Below are 12,297 nucleotides of genomic sequence, written 5' to 3'. Positions count from 1 at the left end.
ACGAGTCTTACCATATTTTTCCAACAATAAATTTAAGCAAGACATGCTACATAGACCTCAACCGCAAACCTAACACATAGACAAGTGTCCTGCCAAAGAAATTACATTAAAAAGCGCATTAATTGAGTATTTGAATAAAATTTTTTTTTGTGCTAAATGGAAAGATTATATATTAGTTTTATACTTAACAAAACTGTTTTTTTTTTTTCATTTTTTTTTGCAATAATTCAAAAGTTATTTCAAAATAAAAATTAGTCTTTGAATCCAGTACCGAAAACACACCGACAACTCCCGAAGCGTCACCCGAACGCGTGTGACGTCATAATGTTAGTTTTCACTCATTGCAGTTGATAGAAAAACGTATACAACTATAATATTTTGACGTCACATCTATCGTGACCAGTCATGGCGCGTTTATAGTCACGTGACTTTAATTTAAATTTCATCAATTTTTAATTGCTTATAATTAATTGAAAAATAATTTTTTTGGAGATTTTTGTATTAAATATCAATATTATTAATAATAAAGTTTTAAAATACATAAAAAAAAAATCAATATTTTTTTATTATTCAAATACTCAATTACAAGAATGCTCACACAATATGCCCCGCGTACGTACTTGAGTGCGTTCACTTTACATCGACGTAGGGGCTTTCTGCTAGGGTTGCCAACTTTTCATTTTTATTTACATTATTTCTCAACACTTCCTTTGATATAATAAGTGAATATAATAATATTCCACACGTCGTAATTTATTCATTGCTTTTCATATAAAAACACTGAAGATGAATCTTTACAAGCGTAACGCGCATAATATTTATTTAAATCAAGTTACTTAGATTCTTAGTGTTAACTTATAGTAAACAGAAATTTACATACGTAAATCCTTCATATTTATGATATTCATGAATGCCGACACTTAAAGTTTATATTAAAATAATTTAAATTAATCTCTATCCATAATTATCTACCTATACAGGAAAAATATGCTAGATAATATGAAATACAGACGTATTGTTCTCTGACGTGTTAAGTTACAAGTTCATAACGATCCTGATCTTTTATTTTTTCTTACGTGGAATTCTGCTTTAACAAAACAGATTTCATACTAAAAAGTTCGGATTCTGCTGCTGCACTACGTCTACAAATTAAAATAAAGTTTTCTAAACTAATATCAATACTTTCTTATATCGATTTTAACACAAGCCGAAACACTAAACCTCACCCATGCTTAGTCTTAGCCCAGACATTAGGTCATACGCCCGGCACACACACACACACACACACGTATAGTACATAACGAGAACCGGTCGAACAGCACACATACACACGTTCAGAACGAGCCGTGAGATCAAAGAAAGTTATAGTGGTGTAGGTCTAGTGTACCTATACCTACGACGTTAGAAACTCTCAAGACAGTGCTCATGTGGCTATTACAATTTTCGCTTCACGTTAAAGTTAAATACAGGCTTTAATGGCATTTCTGGGTCGTTTTTAATTTGAATAAGGTGTGAGATAAGAAATGTCCTTGTGTCGGAATAAGGACAATTCAAAGTCAAAATTATTCAAATATTAATTAGCTACCTAACTTATTTGCTTTGTTTTTCTACGTTCTACTGAATTAGTCGACACAAAACTTTAAAGTAATATAAAATACACACACCTTGCTATTTATAATATTACGCTCCACGCTATAATTAAAAAAATATCACACCTTAAAGATCAATTCAGCCAACCATAAAATCACATGCATACTAACTCACTAAAACTAACTGTTGAACACAAAAAATAACTTGTCTCAGTCAGTCAAAATCAATTTCGTCTGGTTACCATATCTGACCGCCACACACAAGGCACCTATATAGGCACAAACACATATACATACGCATTACACGGCATGACTCGACTAGAAAGTTTTGCACTTAGCGCAGTGAACGGTGCTCTTTATTGAATTTTATCTTGAAAACGCATCTCGTCGTTACGTATGCGAAATTAAAACTTGCGAGCAAGATGACAATCTTTTCAATGCGTTACGTGAAAGATTGTATAGCTTCTACTCAAAAAGCGTTTATCATAATGAAAGAAAGTGGCCACCAATTTAACATGTTCACAAAGCTACATCACACTTCTGCTCTTTAAACTACTACCTAATTACCTCATAAACCTCTTCATCTATAGATACAACACGGATCTATCCATACCGGCTGGCTCAGCGGGCTTCCATATTATAGCCCGTACATATAAAAAGGGCTTGCCGACACCACTACCCACTACACATGCCACTCACGATTGCGCCGCGTCAGTTCATGATATACACATCACACATCATGGCGCTTTACAAGGACGATGATGAGGCATTTTTCGCGTAATGGACACGTCTTTGTTGTCTTTATGTTGTTTTATTTTATAGGTGGTGAAAGATAAAGTGGTGTGGCATGAAATGTTCGCAAATAATTGCAATAATGATGTACGAGTCGAACCCTCGATAACGTTTTCTATAACAATCGTAAGATATTTCGTTCATTTCATTCATCCTTTAAGTTAGGAACGCGATGAAGTTTTGATGTAGCAATAGAGCAGAAGTCTGAAAACACGATATCATGTACGACCTAAAACTTTTAAATTCAATAAAAATGTTATTTATTTCAATTTTAGGTACGTATGCAAAGTAAGAGCGCATAATGTTATACATCGATAAAAAATGTATACGTATATGGAAATAGCTTAATAACATAGTGTGCTTAATATAAATTTAAAATTATAACACATCTAATACGTAGATACATTATTTTACTTGCCCGTTAATTATTATATATGTTGTATTGTATACCTTGGTTGTTACATATGTATGGATAATTTCGTGATAAACAGGTTATAAACATTTGTAATTCAAAACTTTGTGATAAGATAAGACGCGTAGTGGCCTAGAAAGTGTGTTGACTTACCCTTAAATATTGTTAATTTTATCTTCTTCACGAGAAGCCGAAATACCTAAGAGTGAACTTTAAGACATAAGAAGTTTATTCGTTTAATAACTTAATCAAACACAAGTCTAACAAATTCCACACATCACTATAATCCTTAACTCTAACGGAAACAACACGAATGCTTCGCACGCTCGCAAACTAAAGTCCTTCAGTATCGAATCCAATCAGAGCGCGCCACGTCCGCACACCGCTAACAATGAAAACCTTTCCAAATAGGAGATCGCCTCGTACATTTTGCACGTTATCTGCCGCGCCGGCCGAATAACAATAAAGCCGCTAATTATTATTATTACTGTTCGCGCGCTCGCAGCGCGGCGCGCGTGTGTGGGTGGGCGTAATCGTCGAATTCCATGTAATCGGCGCGCACACATGCACACGCGCCGTCGCACCACGTGCGGTGACGTCGGCCCAGGTAACGACTGCGAGCTTCGAGTGCACCCACTACATGTACACGTATCGATCCCGCGATAAATTCGACACGCCGGCGAATGCAGCGTTGGCGGTCGCCTTTCACACAGGCGAAATGCAATTTACGAGCGGCCGGCTGCAGGCAGGGCGATGAGCGCGGGCTTCAAACTAGTCGCGCCGGCGAGCGCGAGCGCAGCCACGCGGCAGCCGAGAACCTTCTCGAATGCGCCGCGGCGATAGCACGTGTAATATTAATTCAATATTTTATTAACGCAATTGCGCAACATTAGCATTGATAAGAGTAATTGTACCTCGTGTAAGGCGAAGGTGACGAGAGGTCGTCGACGCGGCGGCTATAAAATTTCACGAGTAAATATAAGTCAATTTATGCGTCGCGCACTCTGCCTATTGCTAAACCTCTGCCTATCGCCGAGGGGCGCCGTGTAGTTTGCTCGCAAGTTATGTTCGGTAACGTTTGCCGAGATACGATCAATAAGGAGATTATATCGGCTCAGTGACGCCTACGCCTCCCGGCCTATCGGAGCGCACGTCGAGACGCGAAAATTGATCAATTTGCCGTCAAGCTTAATTAAGTCTATGACGACACGCGAACGCACAGCGACGTGATTCACAATTGGGACAAAAAGCGCGCAGCAGACACTCGAAACGGGAACGTTAATGAAGCGAAAAATACAAAACGAGACTTTCGAAATATATTTTTTTACTTTTTTTCGTTCAAGTTGTGGTCCGGAAATTTGAGTGTTTCGTCCAAAAAATGACAAAGCGGCAACAAGCGGAGCGTGTACAATCGCGTTCACCCAACTAGTCTGCCGGGGCTCGGACAAAAAGTGAATAATGACCGAGTCGACATGTATAACTGCGCTATTTCGAGACATATTTTCCTGTTGGTAATAATACCTACTAGTTATCAGACGCCGCGCACAAACAGCAAGACAGTCGCGTAAACAAGTTATCACCGCTTCTCTTTGAAATCGACTCAACAAATTATCTCTGGACATTTGATATGTATCTCATCTAAATAATTCTGATAATGTATTGTGTAATGTTTATTAACAACAGCCTATATCATGATTCAGTGTATTTGTTTATTAATAGAGCTTGTTTCGTATTTAAATGATCAGAGTATTTCAACATACATTTTGAATGAAACCGACTCCCCTCTATACTTTTCAAAAATAACATTAGCATATTATTTCATATTAACACATTCCGTCATCGATTGTACCTGTATTATGTATATCGTAAACATAATATAAACGGCAGTTACCAAGTCAAAGTTTCTGTCTGCGAGCAAGCGTCCCAACTCGCAACTAGCGAGTGCACTGAAATATGTAGTTCAAAGTTGCAAACTTATGCTGCTCGACTTTATCCATAAGAAGTTTAATGAGAAAATTTACAAATACATTCGGGCGCATTAATTGCAAAAACTTTAATTAATAGATGACGTTGTGCAGCTGCAGTTTGCAATAACACAGAACTGTAAATGATTATTTATTTTATACTAGCAGTCCGCCCCGGCTTCGCCCGTGGTACATATTTACGTTTTCTCTACATAAGAACCATCCTCGTACTTCAAGGAATATAATAAAAAAAGAATTAACGTAATCGGTTCAGCCGTTCTCAAGTTATGCGCTTACCAACACATTTTGGGATTCATTTTTATATTATAGATCTAAGTTTCATTGAAGCATTAGCAAAAGGTTTTGGCATTAGATACACATTTAAATTTAGCCAAATCCATTCAAATCATCATCCATTTCAAAATTGACAAACTCTTCAATTTCAACTTCTATACACATTCCTAAGCACTGTAACATACCTACATAAGTACATAATTTACTTTGTATTTCTCTTACATACAAACAAAAACCAATACAAATGATACCTACTTTCAAAACAATACATGCGTTATTAACCGCCTGCATAGGAACCGCATTTCGAGAATAAGACCCCGCGATAACCTTGCGCACAAATAAAATTAACATTATTTAAAACAGACAGATACATTGTGACACAAACCCAATTTTATCAGAGCCCATTTAATTATATTACACGCGACTGGAATAACATCGGTACGCACACTTGTCCGGCCTCATCCGATTACGCGTGAATATATTCATTCAATGCCGTAAAACGAATTAATACCTGGATCCGACATGTAAATCCGAACCACTGCGGTGTGAGCTAACTGCAAATACTTTATACATTATGTTCGCCGATCAATTAACCGTGCTTCTGATAAGTTTAATGCACCAATAAGAAGCAATTAAATCTGCTAATTGCGTTGCATGAAGACGAGCAAGAACCTACCACAATGATAGTTCAACACAATCATATAAATACAAGTAGACATCTAATAATACTCAACCCCGAATCAAGCACTGTTGCCATGCTACGACCACCTTAGTAATTGTTAATGAAAACTATAATCATAGAAAACAAAGTTAGCAAACGCACGTAGAAAGTAAAACAAAACTTTTTATAGTCCTGACACCACTTTGGCATTAGCCCTAACGTTCGCTTCATTTAGAAAGATACTTCTCAGCACTGCTAAAACGTTAAGCCCGTCGCTCGAGTTATATTATATACCGACCTACGTTGTCTATGTCCTATAGATGCTTTGGAGCAAACACGAAATGGGCTGGCTGGGTCGGCATGTTTCACGTTTCCACAAAACACTGACGTGACATAGTTACGATCCCCGTCCACAGCTAAACTAACGATTTGGCAAACAAATATGTATTGCGTTTTGAGAGACACGATTCTATAAATTGTGGAACTTGTCAGGATGTTTCGAAATTTCTCGATTGAAGAAGCAAAAATGCCTGTAACGCTAAGCTAATTTTCTAAAAATAGAGATAATACGAAGCAGTAAATTGCCATTACAGTCACCTTTTTATATAATCAACAACGAGCTAAAGCATGCAACTTTGTAACCGTGAATCAATCACAAGTGTTAGTGAACAATACCAAGTATGTTATACATTATAGTACTCTCAAGTCTCAACCTATAGTTGCATGTGCATCCATCGACACCTCCAGCCTACAATTTAAACTAAATCAAGCAAAAACACATTACCATCCAAACTAATGCATTTACGTAATTATAACGTCACAAACAACCACACAGAGAGCCGTCTTGATTAACTATCTGTCGCCATATTGCTCCAGCGCCTAGATTTATTAGGTCGGCACATGTCTAGACTTTATCACCGTAAAGTAATTAGCAGTCAAGGTAATCCGAACATTAAATTAACTTATCCTAGTCGGGTGCACCGAAATTGTACGTCAGGAGACTTAGCATACATGTAGATAGGTAACAGGATTTAGGTTTACCAAATATTACATGAGGAAAAATATTTTTTAACGTTTTTAGTGTAAAGTATAAATACGTACGTGTTACTTTAAAAATACATCTCCCATAAAACCAACCGATTACCCCTTTTCTACACTCTGAACGCATAAGCTTATGCATACTTTGACATGGGTGAGATCAGAAGGCAGATTTTACCAAACAGGATTGAAGAATCCCGTTTAATGTAGAATCTACCTTTCTCAAGTACTATCCTGTAGGTATGTATAATACATCCTTACCTTACGACATCCCGTATCCCCTTTAAACTGATGACGCACGCTTACCGACTTGTCGCCGACGACAAATCAACAGTGCGTCATGGCTCTTAAATTCCACACATACCCGATATTTTTGTATACATTAAAGACTAATAGACCATACGATTTGTCGTATACTGTAAGATTATTTTCCCACTTTTCAAAGTTATAACTATAGCATTACAATTGATTATATTCATGTAATTATGCCATTATTTAGAAAGTCTTATGTCTTGTGTGACTCACTGTACCCGGCGCGGCGGCGCGTTCTAATACCTCGTCACGTTAATTGGCTCGTTTACGTACCTGCAACGAAATAATAATTATAAATTAATTGAAATACAGAATTAATTACATAGTTAGTAGACGAAGGCCGTATTTTGACTGAGGAATATCAATATTCAATACTGTCTGTGCATAAAATTGGTATAAACTTATAAAGATATTGTGACTTTCGAAAAACATGTATGTACGTTTTTTTTATGATATCGTATTCAAATATCAAGAGTAGACATTTTATTTTATTTTCAACGAAAAAATGAACTAATAGTTATAAACGAATAAAATAATAAGCCCATATATACGATACTATCGTATTAATTACTAAAGAACCTTCCTTTTATCAAATTAATGGAAGTTCACATTCACTATCGTGAATACATATGTACATAACACAAACACACCATAGCCATAAGCAAAACAATCATAACACTGACATCCTTAATCAAGCCAGTACAGTATGTAACTAATCCACCAAATACATAGATAAAAAAAACAATTCAAGATAAATAAATAAATCAACGCGATGTGCTCTTTTTTCTTTATTACAAAGTCGACAGTTTAAGAATTCCCTTCAAAGTCATTCAATACGAATTCGGACGACGCAGTTGGGTCGCGCTGGCGGGGGAGCGACCTTGGAGCCACCCCGACCCACTGGGGTGACTTTGCGCTAAGGATGCCACTCGGCTTTTAATAAACACAAATTATAATTAAACTTGTATGTCAGTATGTAGCTAAAGTAATGTACTGTTTGACAAAACACAGTGTTGGTAAATACACTGCATATAATTAATTAGTAATTAGGATACTTACTAGGTACTTAGTACTTACTCTATAACTAGAAATGTATCTTCTGATCGATTGAATAATGCTGGAGCCGTTAACCGTATCTAATGTAGGTAAACACCTACAGACACTAGCCAAGCGTATAGTAGATTTTTTGAATTTTGAACGCATTTATCTCTATACATTTATCTGTATATAAATAGTTTATAAAATATAATGTTTCAAATATTAACCACCACACTACATACAAACGCATATACTTCAACACGTTAAACTATAAACTTATCGTATAATAAAAACAAACAAAAATAAACGATAACCCCGTAGTGCCAGCCCTACCGCATTCCCACAGTAGGGTGACTACCGACTCGGTATTCCCCCCGCGCCGCGGCGCAACTCGCTATCCCAGTGTGTGCCCCGAATAATCGACGAGACATTTGATTGTTCACATTTCTTATCACCAACTTCACAAACAATTCGCGTAATAAAATTTTGTATGGAGAAAGTTCGGCGTAATTCAATGATCGGTGTTTTAGTTGGTAATATATTTTCGAGACGAGTTTCAAAGCGGTGTTTTCAAGGCGATCATTTCAATTTTCAATTGATAATGTGCTTTTGATGGCTCGTTACATCTTAAATGTTCGGTACATATAAACAACCGGTACGCGCGTATTATAAACAGGCAGTTTGTATTAATGTATTCTGATTACATATCTAAAACTGGATCCAATATAACTTTTTTCACACATCAAAAACATGATACCAAATTGCAAGCTTTCCGTTTCTTCGTTAGTAGACTCATTCTTACACAATCCATACTATTAAGCTTATTTACTGCTCCTCATAATCCAATTAACACACCCATAACAGTTTAACACCCTACCTTCACATAGCGTTACACATCTCATACTTGCCCCTACACCGACAGTTGCAATTGCGTTTCTTATATCCTCCATATATTAAACGTCATGTGACAAGCGCGAGGTAACTATAGCGCAGCGCTATCAAGTTAATTTCCACCAAGATCATTTACATTCGCAACTATATTACAAATTACAATGAATCATTGCTGCGATTAAATTATTGCACCATGTTTTTTTAATGGGACAAAAGGTCGTGGAAGCGAGAGTATTATTTAGTATACATATAACTGAACATTACAAAACGGAAACACGGTTAATGTTGGCTATTGCTTTTATCCGTTTTTGGTTTAATTTTATTATCGATTGCGTGTATTATTTTGACCCATGTACCTATAGTTACATAAATACACATTGATATTATTACCTACTACTATGTACCTACATATTATACTTATACTATAAATTATTCACGGACTATCATTTTAATTTTTTAGAATATAATAGGGATTGGCTTAATAAATTTAAATTCGGATTATACCAGAGCCAATTTGTAGAATTCAATAACTTGATAGTTTGATAGACTATGTATTACATATATATGTATTTGATTCATGAGATTTGATGAGAGGATAAAACGTTAATTATCTTGGAGATATCATTAATTTCCAATTGACATTATGCCGTTATGAGAATTTAGATAGTCTAATTATTAATTAATCTGAAATGTTTAAAGATATATTTGAACAAAGAACAAAAAAGCCATTATTTCATAGAAAATATCTCAGAATTACACGCTTACGTTTTTTTGTAGTTTAACTGAATACGTTTGTCTTTGTCTCATCCATTTTTTTGTATCTTCGAAAACGCATCATCAACTGAACATCCCTTCTTAAATACACCGCCGTATCGTAAACAATAGATATCTATTCCAAGTAACCGTCTATACCGCTCGAAAGTGACTGTAATCCATTCACAGGTAAATAGAAAGTATTGTAAACAGAAAACAGAACCAACTTTTGACCGCCAATGAGCAGCGAGCCGTAACGACCTAATTACAAAGTGATCTGTAAAAAATGGGCAGCAAACGTCAAGTAACCGTTATGCCGGGTCCAGACTGGTGAAACGTAACATGCAATGTAACATTCTGCCTTTCATTGCATGTTCGCTGCTGGTGTGGACGCATAGCGCGCTCATAACGCGCATTCACTACGAACCTCCCGTAGTCGTGTTCCTTGCCCCTTTGTGTTCGTCGAAAAACCGACAAATTTCGGATCGCTCCGCGCGCGGCTTGTAATGCTCGTAGCATGCGCGTGTAATGCACAATTCGCGCGCGCAAGACGTCCAAACTATGAGAAATTGTTACAAAGTGTGTTACCTTTCATGATACATTGCAGCAATGTGGACGGTGAATTCTTTCATTGCATGTTACATTGCATGTTACGTTTCACCAGTCTGGACCCGGCATTAGATTGGATAAACGTGAAGTCCGATCTATTACATTGTAACTGATATGTGTATTGGTACCTACCTACTATCGGATTTACATTGTAACGTATAACTATGAATACCGTTTGCAGAATAAAAAATGTTAATCTATTTAATACACATCTTTTAGACATTTGGGTACATAAATCGAGATGTGTAGAATGAATACGTGTTAAAAGTACGAGTATTATTACATAAGTTCTTCAGTCTACTGTGATAAGAGCTATTTGCTATTTTTCCGATTAAAATATCGTGTAAAATGGTATCACTCACAAACTTCAACTTAAGTTCGTCACTGAAACCTACCTAAAATTATAATTAATTACACTAAAACCGCTAAACTTTCCCCCCGAACGTGATGCATTGGGCGCACAATAAAATGCAAAATGTCGGGCCACTTCATCTAATTGACATTGACAGGCCACCTCGCTCAATGCCACCTGGCGATTGGAAACTCGTTTCGCGGTGCAGCATCCGATATCCAGTTTGCGTATCACCCGGTTCGCTTGCGGCTTCGCTAGCTGTTCACCGCGATGTCGCTCGGCGCCCTTTTATTTGCATGCTGTTTTACATAAATTATGTTACAAGTCTATAATATTCATGTATCGAACGGCTTAGAAGGTATGTGGCGTCATACATACCGGGAAAATTATATTTTGACCCACAGTATTATCAGTTTGACTCAGCAATAAACAAAAATTCAAATCATGGATCTAGAAATCTAATAATGAATTAATAAATTCACCCGCAAATATCTACTTCGCAACAAAGCACACAACCTCTACCAACTACCCTACAGCTTAATTGTTCACATCAAAACGAGGACACTACATACATTACACAGAACATAACTAAAACCTGGAGCATCTATCCACCTCAATACTAAATAACGTTAGCCCGTGAATAGTTACGTCAGCGACTTTTCAACCCGCAAACCGGGCACACAGAGCTGATTGCAACTGCTCTTTGAAAATTTCTCTCAATCCTATATCCACACATATACCTATAGTATATCTAACTTTAGCGGAATCAGCTCAATGGATTGAAACGGCCACAGTATATCTCAGCGATTCCAATCGGCTAACTTACTTACGTCATAAAAGCTTTGTGACAGGAAAGATATTGGAGATGTCATAATGTCATTTAGTTTAATTAACGTCAATGAATGGTAAGTGAAATAATTTGAATCATTGATTGTTTTGTTTTGTTACTGACGGGCGAGATATTTATTTGTAAATAGTCGTCTACGCAAGTTGATCTATTCGTTTTTGATACGTACACTGACGATTGGCGACTTAATAAATACTTGTATGACTATGAGTTTAAACAACTATACAAACGACAAATTATCAAATATGAAGAGCTGTGTAAACAATACTCATGTATATTTTGCTTATTCAAAGTAGGACTTGTCGCAACTATATGCAAGTAAAATGTTCTTTGCAAAGTTTATCAGTTTCATCTATCTTTTAATTAAGCAAGCGAAAAAGTCTCGAGCATTTTTTTTTTACTTTTTTCCAGAATAATTCCTCGAGAAAATTAATCCGCGCCATCTGCTAATAAAACCGTCTTAATCAAGGCCCAGCGTGTGCCCTGGGGAATCGATAATTCATGGAAAGTTCTGGAAAGCGTGACGTCACTGCGAGATGTCGCACCCGGCTCGGTTACCTAAATAGTGTTCATGTGCCTTCTTATCTACACGTGTCTCTAAATACGCATAGTGACGTCATTGTAACCTATTATAATATTATGTACGGGCCGGAACAGATCGATTAATTCCGAAATGAATTACCTTTAGGCGATTTCGCGAATGCGTTCAGTGTGGAGTTAAATAACAACTTATACACAATTCGAT

At 36.6% G+C, this 12,297-nt stretch overlaps 1 protein-coding gene across 2 annotated transcripts in view; it reads right to left on the bottom strand.

Annotated features, from left to right (window-relative positions):
* CtBP (C-terminal binding protein) overlaps window positions 1-12,297 on the bottom strand; it is a 124,400-nt gene that overhangs the window by 85,176 nt on the left and 26,927 nt on the right. Inside the window, exon 1 of one of the 2 annotated variants that reach the window (XM_089709779.1) lies at window positions 2,947-3,468. The exons of the other annotated variant lie outside the window; for it this stretch is intronic. The gene's annotated coding sequence lies outside the window, so the exon portion shown is untranslated. Of the gene's footprint in view, window positions 1-2,946; window positions 3,469-12,297 lie in introns of those variants that run through there. 2 annotated transcript variants of the gene reach the window in all.

This window comes from Colias philodice, chromosome 23, assembly GCF_061535455.1.
Source record: "Colias philodice isolate Cphi_HAF_F1 chromosome 23, ilColPhil1 Martin Lab GWU primary, whole genome shotgun sequence".
NCBI lineage: Eukaryota > Metazoa > Arthropoda > Insecta > Lepidoptera > Pieridae > Colias > Colias philodice.
This window is presented reverse-complemented; position numbering and strand designations above follow the sequence as displayed.